The following is a 9953-nucleotide window of genomic DNA, read 5'->3' on the forward strand; positions in this document are numbered from 1 at the left end:
GTATACTGAGAACAACAACATGAACTGGAAAACTCCCAAAGACTTGGTCCAGGTCTGCTGCCAATGATCTGGGCCTCGTTTTCATTTCATCATTATGCCAAGCACTGTGGGCCAGGAACCAGGCTAAGAATAGAAATCATGATATTGGCCCCACGGATAGTGGAGAAGACCATAATAGGGAAATGAACCACATGGCTAGCCAATGGACACAGTAACCACTCAGGCCTCTGACAGTTCCAACATTCAACATCTTTTGAGCTCAGAGAAGGGCCTGGTCGTGTGGCCGAAAGGACAAGGAAGTCTTTATCAAGGGATGAGACCTAAGTTGTGCCTTGAAGAACAGGTAGGACTTGAATAACATGGAGGATGGGGCGGGAGGGTGGGCACTGGGGAGGCAATGTCGGCAGAAGTGAAAGAAGTGAAAAGAGGAGTAAAAAGACATAAATTGGAGTCAGATGAAATCTTAAAAACTAGGTCAAGAAGTTTGGAACTTTTCCTCTCAGGAACCCCAGGGAGGGTTTTGGTTTTTGTTTTCTTTTTTTAGCTGGGTTCATAGAATTAGATGAAAACAATATATTGGGAGGACTGAGCCTATTAATAATGTCAAGCACAGGATGGATTGAAGCAATGGGGACCAACGTAAGGAGATGAGCAGAAGATTATTGCAATAATCCACTGGGCCTCGAACCAAGGGTGTGGAGCAAAGACAGAAAGGAAAGCACAGGTCCTCCGCCAAGATGAGATAGATCTTAAATGGAAGGATGGACAAGACCTGACAGGCGACCAGAATTACAGGACAAACAATAGAGGATCCAAAGCGACTCAGAAATCTTAAGTCTAGGTAGGTTGCGTGTTAGTAGGGTTATCTACAGATTTTTTTTAATGAAAAAGGAACATGTGAATATAGACAGGTGACAAGCTTGTCCGGAGTAATGCCCAGCATCAAATGACAATCAGAGAAGAGTTGGTTTTGCAGCTGGTATCTACTCACTGTGCATCTTTATTTTTAGAACCATCTATGAACCATAAAATGCCTTAGCTTGGCTAAAAGACAAACTATTCCATCTTTAGCTGCTTGGGTATTAATTAACCTTCAGCCCGGTCATTTACAGACACACGTGTATCCTCGCTACAGTTCATTGTAGGTACTGCGCAAGGTCACTCTTACCGAAAGAAGTGCAATTACAATACGTATTCTATTGTTTTAATCACAGTTCTCTACACAAAGATATACACAGACAAGGAGATTGAAAGAGTAACAGCGATGCCTTCCCCCCAAAGAAAAATCCATTTACCCAAACCAGGTAACACAATGATCACCATACGGACCCCCGTGGAAGGAGAGACTGGATGACAGGATGCAGAAGCAAATTCCTTAAGCACCCACGGGCTCAGGGAATAAGCAGAAGAAATGGCAAGAACGGAGTCTTTTTTGGAAAGACACAAAAGACAGCATCCCCAATAAACAAACAAAGGAGAGAATGACGATAAGACAAAATGACGGAGAAGGGATACCCGGTGGCTAGTACTGTTCCTTGAATGGTAACTTTTGAAAACCAGAATTTTTCTTAGTACTTCGGGAAAAATTAAGAAATAAAACAACTATGAGTCGGATAAGACCCTTTGGGATGTGCATATCGAAAACAGAACATGAACACTCAAACCTCAGACTCCACTAGAAATTCTCAGACCCTTTTGTTTAGCCTATTTGATATAAATTGAGAAGGTAAAGAATAGCATTTACAGTTTAGCTCTCATTGGAAATACCTAGCGTTTCTTAAAGGGCTAACACATTGAAGTATTAAAACTATTGGCTTAATTTCTTATGGGAATTTTTGAGGCCCCCCCTCTTTTAGATGTGCACAAATGGTTAAGAACTCTTGAATCCAAAAAAACGACTGCCACTGAATTTGAGGGAAGTTACAACCTTTATTTTTAATTTCTTCTGGAGATGGACGATCTTACTTAAGGCACCTTCCAACTTGATCCTTGATGTATCCATGCCACCCTGCGGGCACGGACTGCTCCTACAACTAAACTGTTCAGCCTCAGAAAGACGAGTCTCTACCGGAGTTCAAGCATCCTCTGGGACTCACTACCCCCCACTTCTCAATTTACACAGGATTTCACCCACAAAAAAATTCTCACACTCAGACCATAAAAATATTAACTTCTTGGGGCACCTGGGTGGCTCAGTCAATTGAGCATCCAGCTCTTGATTTCGGCTCAGGTCATGATCTCAGGGTCATGAGATAGAGCTGCACGTCAGGCTCTGCACTGGGCATGGAGTCTGCTTAAGATTTTTTCTCCCCCTCTCCCTTTGTCCCTCCCCTCCAAAAAGAAAAACCCAGCAACCTTTCAGGTCCAGGAGTTTGACAGTTGGGGCTCTTCTAACCCACTAACAGTCTTGCAGTATGGGAAATTCTCTCTAATGAGTTCTGACGCTCTCCGAAAAGGAAAACTCAGGTGCTCAAATCTGATCAACTGTCAAACCTAAAAACACTCATTCCAGTAGGACAACGCTACGACAGTACCTCCCTTATCCCAACTGCCAGCAGACTCACAGATGCCTGTGCATGGATCCACACTCAGCAGTTCAGCAAAAACCACAAGAAAATAATCAACATCAAAAATATATAAATAACGGTTTTCTTATTTTTTTATGGCTTTGTTGTATTTTCAGCAAAACAATAATTCTTAGGAACATAGGTCCAAGTTGACTCAAGCCTAATGACTTTGTTTTGAGATCCAAATGCAAGATGGCTCTTACCTGTCCTCTTGCCAGCCTTTATTTGAGTTCAGCATGACGTCATTTTTCTGTGGGACAGACGGTTAATTGTCCCACAGTATCCATTCTCCCCTCCATTCTTATTATAACAGAGCATCAAAGTTTTAGCTAGGTACGTGGCCATTCGGCATTAAGTAATACAGGTCCCTGTTAATCATGTGACTAATTTCTGACCAATAGGATGGGACCAAAGTCATGTGAGCCTTCAGCTTCATCTCGGGTCCAGTGTGAGTGTGTCAGTGTGTCCACACTGGCAGGAAGGCGTCTTGAGTGTTTCTCACTCTAGAGTGAAACCCACTCTCAAGGGACTCGGGCACTGTCCTGCAACCTACTGCTAAGCCTGGTTCTCTAGCCCCACCGAGAATTCTGTGAGCTGCCTAACATTCTTTTTATAAGGTCTTTTCCTACGTAAGTTAGCTAGAGTTGGTTTACATCGCTTGCAGCCAAGGACTCTGAGATTCGGACACCATTCTAGGGTTACATGTGAATAACATGTGTGGTCCCCACCCTTGAGGAGTCCTCAAGGTGCAAGGGTGACAGCTTTGTCTCTAGCAACTTCCTGCCAGCGTGGAATCCCTCTGCAAATGAGATTCAAGGAATGAAACATTTCCTTAACAAACATGTCAGTATATTTATATTTAAGCAACCTACACATTTTAGGCCCCCTCCAAGCGGCAAATCTCTGCTCACAGCACACTTATAATGTATTTGTTTCAACAGTGGTACTTCCACGGTTTAAAACTTTTAGGAATTGCACAAGGATCACCTTCAGCCTGACACTTATTCTTTTTTATTTGTTTTATGAAAATGTGTGTTTAAAAATTCAAACATTGCCAGATGAAAAATTATCTCCTTCTGAACTTTTTGCTTGGTTTCCTGGTTCCCTTCCCTAGAATCAGTATGCTACCTTGTTTCTTCAAATCCTTCTAGAGATGAGATAATACAGGTAAGTAGAAAGATATAAATGCTTATAAGCTTATAATATTAATACATATGTATATCCTTTTTTAACAAAGGTTGAAGTATACTCTTCTGTACCTGGTTTTTCCACCTAATAGCTTAGACACTGTTCTTTATACAGCCCTGCCTCATTCTCACTAATGATGGAACGTATTCCGGTTTATGAATGCTCCATAATTACTCAACCTGTCTCCTATTGTTGAATATTTATGTTTCCTCTAATCTTGTCCTGTTGCAGTAAATATTCTGCACAAGATTCTTTCTGTGCTTTTAGGAGTGTATCTGTCAGATAAATTCCAAGAAGTGTAATTGTGGGTCAAAGGTCAAGTTCATTTATAACTGATAAGTATTTCCAAATTGCCCTCTCTTTGGAGGGCAATTATCTATACCTTCTTAAACAATGCATGAGATTGTCTGGTCCCTCTTTTCTCCCCCGCCCCCCCCCCCGCCCCCGCACCCCTCTTAACAATCTTTGGTGACAGCAACTTTCTATCTTTTAATAGGTTTAACTTCTGAAAACAGTCCCAAGTCATTTGAGACCAGCCCTGATAAATAAAAGCATAATCTTGTCAGGTAACACCATTCTGAGTACAAGATGAGCTAGGACTCTAACATAATTAAATGACTTTCCTTGTTTGCTTTGTAAAGTGATTCCGAAGTTAGCTCCAAAAGATCAAAACCCATTCTGGGAACAGGGCACTGCCTCCCGTGGGGCTTCCATTGAAGGAGACGGTGTGCAGTCAATGGTAGGAGATCTGGTCCACGGATTCCACAATTCTTACTGCATCATAGTCAAACTACAAGTGAGGTATAGAGATCAAGTCATGAGGCTTCTTGGTGTCTGGTTTATACAAATGAGCATCACTCCTTTCTAGCCAATTTTTAATCTTTTATCCTGATAAATCTTTGCTACTTCCTTGGGGTGAAGACAGCAAGTGGTGTTTTCTCTCCACTGAACGTAAGAATTCTAGAAAATCTCAGGGACTTGCTTATTCACAATGGCACTCTCTTACAATGCCACAGAACACAGTGTGTCACCTGGGAAGTTCTGGGAAGTAATCAGTTTGCTTTTCTGTTCACTTAAGAAACCCCTGTATCCACGGGTCCTTGGCAGAAAGGCATGGTGCACTGGGTGTTATACGCAAGTAATGAATCATGGAACTTTACATCAAAAACTAGGGAGGTACTGTATGGGGACTAACATAATAAAAAAATATTATTAAAAGAAAGAAAGAAAGTCCTGAGAACTATGCATATGTCAGTGCCATGATAATGCGTATGTTAGTGCCTGGGTGGCTCAGCTGGTGAAGCCTCTGCCTTCAGCTCAGGTCATGATCCCCGCGACCTGAGATCCAGTCCTGCATCGGCTCCCTGCTCAGCAGGGAGTCTTCTTCTCCCTCTCCCCCTGCCTGCCTGTTCCCCTTACTTGCACACTCTCTCTCTGTGTCACATAAATAAATAAAATTTTTAAAGTAATTAATTAATTAACTAAAATTCTTCCCCATGGATGGTGAAGACAAGCAAAACTGAAGCCCACGTCCAGCTAGCAGTGCTCTAGGAACGTTGAACAACGCGCACTCAGAGAGGGAAACGCACTCTTCGTAGCCTGTCAGCATCTGTGGTGTAAATGCTCCCATGGTGGCTGATTTCAAGCTACCTGCAATGACATCAACTGTCACAGAATTCCTGAAAATTCCGTCATAGGCTCTTCTGAGCCTGGGTCCCCAGGCTCCCGCACACCACAGCATGGCAACCACAGAACTTTCTGAACGTGTCACAGCATGAAATGTTTACCTGAAGGAAAAAACTCAAACTCTCCTGGGCTTCGACATACCGCACCTCCGACTTTTGTACTACTGTGGATTATTGTGTTCTCATTTCATATATTCTGAACTCAAACTTTGCTTTAAGCTTCATCATCCCCAATGTACTGTGCTTCAAAGCATGTAACTTCAATTTTCATAAAAATATATTTTTTACATAGGTTGATATGTGAGTCTATTAATGTTCACTCATTCAGCACTTCCTCCCCAACTTTTTCTCTTTCTTATGAATATGAAATGGGCAGAGAGCAGCAAGCACGTACAGGATCATTTTTCTATATTTACATAATGAAAAAGTTACAAGTAATGTGAACGAAGAAGTCAAAAGGGAATTCAATACATACGATGCAGGACATCTTGAGAGATGGGACATTTTGCAAGGAATCTACTTAAATAGCCATTGAGACAACACACTGCTCTTGAAAAGATGATTTTTTAAACCACAGAAATGTTTAAAGATGATTCAACACGCTCATCAACTCAGTCCATACATGTGTAAATGCGTATGTGAGGTGTGAGTATCAAGAAACAAAACTCCGTGGACGTCCTGATGACATCCTTCAAAGTAATCACCTCAAAGGATGTATATATATTCGGTCATGCTTCCATTACCCAAATGTTTCTAGAACTGCCTTCAGAGCAGTGTGTAAAGTACGCAAAGGAATTAAGTTCATACAAAGCTTTATAATCACACTTATTTAGATAAGAAATTAGAACCATCTTCATGACCTGTCTTATCCATCAGACTCAATTCTAAATTACTGTAGATATTTCCAAAGATCAAATCCCCCTTTAAAAAATAAAGATGTGTCACCATTCAAAAGGACTCCCTCAAAGAAGTTTCAGAGATGTTTCAAGCAGTGGCTGCCTGGCTGAAGGAAGTAACTGTGTGACCTTCCACGGTGAGAATTAGCGGGACACCATCCTTATCAGGACGTACACACTCTGGCACATCTGTTTAAAATCTCATCGTGTTATGGGAGGTCACATCACCTAGTAGTCAAAAACGCATATCCGGGAGGCATTCTGTGTTCAGATCTTGTCTCTAATGTTGCCCAGCCATGTGACCTGGAGCAAGAGATCGACTCTCTCCATGCCTGTTTCCTCACCATAATCTGCAAAATAAAAGTAACAATATTCTCCACCTGGTATTACCTTAAGATTGAAACAAAGATAATACATGTAAAATGCTTAACTCTATGCCTACAATGTGATAATTACTCAATAAATGGTAACTGGTTTTCTTTTTCTCTTTACTATCAGTAACATCACATATAGTGCGACCTCGCCTTTTTGCAGACGACTTTTTCTATTCTTTTATATCACCTATTAGAAATCTAGAAGCACTACCACACTTACACCTGACCAAGAGAGCTAAGCTCGGCCCAGTCGAGTACCTTGAGCTGGAAAGTGGAGATACTCCAGTATTCATTACTATTCACATATAGCAGAGAGGTAGAGAGAAGTAACACCCAGACAGCAAAACCATATTCCTGGGAAGAAATTAGGATTCAAATGGAGGACTAATGGACTACTATAATCAATTCTGTTCTTAGTTGAAAATACAGTGGTGGTTTTCATTAAGTAGAAATTTCACATGGAAAAATAAGCAGTCTCATTATTCGTAACCTCAGCAGACCTGCAAGGTGTCATGAATCCTAATCCGTTGTCTCTGCTCACGTGCAGCATGGGCCCTATGGGCCACTTCATGGCCCTGCACCCCGTGCCCCACAGTGGAGAAAGCCCTGAAGGAGTTATCACACAGAGAAGAGGTGGAGTGGAGCTGAGCCAGGCATGCCCCAGGAACAAGCTCCGGGTCCAGGGCACCAAGAGGAGCTGGATGCATCTCCAAGGGACTCCAGGACACCCTCAGATTTGGGGCTGGAGGTGGGTAACTCAGAAAGCAAGGGGACTGTCAGCTCTCCTCCCTTTACTTTAAAGCCAACTTCGCCTCCCTTCTCTAATACAGACTTCCTGAGTGCCCTTTCATATTGGCCAAAAACTCAGGAACAGCTAGGCATGGCCCAGAACCTACAGGGAACATTCTCTTCCCACTAGGAAATATTTCTAGACATTAACTTCTGGGAAATGATAAAGTGCATACATTGCAAATATAAAGGGTTATATAAATACTTAACAATTGAAGCATTTCTACTACTCTGCCCACAAAAAGCCATTACCTCTGTCTTTATGACAGAAGGTTTAATGTCGCTGAATCTTGCTCAAGTGTAATATTCACTTGAACAGTAAGGTCCAATTTTATAGTGGCAATTTTTTATTCCAAATCACAGTCACAACCCAATCTAATTCAAGTATTCTGATACCTCATCTTGTATGAAATAGCTCTTCTTCAGCCATACCTACTTTCTGGCTCACCGCCTTCCCATATCCCCAGAGCCTGGCCTGGTGCTCAACTCATAGCACGTACACAATAAATTACAGGTGGATAGATGAACACTTCAAAATCTTAACTCATGTCTCCTTATGAAAAGTGTCCCAAACAAGAGAAATAATAGTAATAACTACCATATGTGCAGGTGCTGTAAGGATATTAGCTCTCGTCTTCACCACCACCTTACAACCCAATAAAATTATGATCTACTCTGAGTCTAAGCAGAGCCTTAGATCAGTAACGGTCTTGCCCAAGAACTCGGAATTATGAGATGGCAAAGCTGGGATATAAATCCAGTCTGTTGGTCACTGGAATCGGACCTCTTAGCCACTTTGGTAAATTGCCTCTAACCTCGGAAGTCCCCTCAGAGATATCCCGTCCTACAATGTAACAGCTACCAAATTCCTCATGTCCTATCATGGATCCCCATGACGTTGCATTCTCTTGTTGCAAGGAACACCGCCAAGGCTTCCAATACCACGCAATCGTGACACTCTCATGCGCTTCCGGTCCGTCTACAGAGGCGAGATGGTGCATCCCAAGGCTTGGTCTTCTCATCCATTCTGGGTTCCCACAGGTTCCAAGAGGAAAGGGACCCTTCATTTCCCCTCATTTTGTTCCCTTAAGTCTTAAGTTCCCTTAAGTTCCCTAAGCCCAGCAACAGTGAGCCGTGTGAAAACCACTGTGCTGTATTCAGCGTCACTCATTCTTCGCATACACCAGACTCGCCGTCCCCAGCACACTCCCCCAGCCCTCATGCAAAGTCTCCCGGAGCCTGGGACGACCTACAGTGGAGTTGTATTTTGTGGAGATTTAGGTTCTAAAATCAGTGAGTATAGCAAAATAAAATAAATAAAATCATCTTTTAAAAAATATATATATATCTGTATCTATAGGCACCTGGGTGGCTCAGTCGGTTAAGCAAGCGTTGGACTCTTGAGTTCAGCTCAGGTCATGTTCTCAGGGTCGGGAGACGGAGCCCCACCTTGGCTCCCCAGTGGGCCTGCTTAAAATTCTCTCTCTCCCTCTCCTTCTGCCCCCTGCTCTCTCTCTATATATATAAAATATATGTGTGTAAATAATTATATGTTATATATAAATTATATATAAATAACTAACATACAAATCATATATGAATTACATATAAATAAAATTACCATTAAAATCACCCACAAAGTACAGTGTTTATGACTTTGTATATTCAGTTCTGGGGTCAGAATTCCTATGCAGATTTAATTTTGAGCACCACTAAGCTAGAAGGCAAGTCTAAATGCAGATGCCTACACATTCCGATCACCCAGCCTATCAGAATGGGAAAATGTTCCCACTTGCTCGCAGGATTTATTTCGTTCTTTTTTATGTGTAATAGCCTCATAACCTACTTAGAGCTGCGTTTGCTGTCGTGACATGTTACGCCAAGTAGGTCCTGGAGTCAGAGCAGGCCGAGTCCTGGAGTGGCGGCAGTGGCAGCCACCCACCTGCCCGGACAGAACGAAAAGATCCAGGGATAAACACAGCTCGAGGTCTCAAGTGAACAGCCTGTCATATTAGGACCGACGAGAAAACAACTCAAGAGAAAACCCACTCCCAACGCCTTGCCTCCATCTTGCATGTCCCTGTTTCCTTTCTCTTGTTCACCTCCCTGCTTTCGATGTGTATACGTTTTCATTCCTTTCTAAACATCTAGTTTCTTTTTATAACTATTTCTTGGACCCCTTTATAAAGCACCCAGGATGGGGCTCAGTCGTGATGTAAATGTCCGAATTTGCCCAGATGCTTTCTTCTCCCTGGAAGTTTATTTGTTTCTCTCTGTTCACTCATGGCCAGTCAGAGCTTTCGAGGAGACACATGACACTTTGATCCTCTGACCCTCCGCCCCACCTTCAAATTCCTATCTCCCCGCTCTTTTTGTTGACTGAAGTTGTGAACGTTGCAGAGACACCATCTGGTTGGATTCTGACCCATTTAAACAAAGGAGAAAGTCTGAGGC

At 42.4% G+C, this 9953-nt stretch overlaps 1 long non-coding RNA gene across 2 annotated transcripts; it reads left to right on the forward strand.

Annotated features, from left to right (window-relative positions):
• The first annotated feature begins 211 nt into the window (after positions 1–211).
• LOC148107138 (uncharacterized) lies at positions 212–8995 on the forward strand. 2 transcript variants are annotated; one of them, XR_015723024.1, is made up of 4 exons: positions 212–343; positions 3682–3734; positions 7258–7458; positions 8418–8995. It is a non-coding gene; the product is annotated as an uncharacterized LOC148107138 (long non-coding RNA). The 2 variants fall into 2 exon arrangements; XR_015723025.1 differs by lacking the exon at positions 3682–3734.
• The last annotated feature ends 958 nt before the right edge of the window (positions 8996–9953 follow it).

Source organism: Ursus americanus, chromosome 35, assembly GCF_024610735.1.
Source record: "Ursus americanus isolate L20-20 chromosome 35, mUrsAme1.1.p, whole genome shotgun sequence".
NCBI classification, from domain to species: domain Eukaryota; kingdom Metazoa; phylum Chordata; class Mammalia; order Carnivora; family Ursidae; genus Ursus; species Ursus americanus.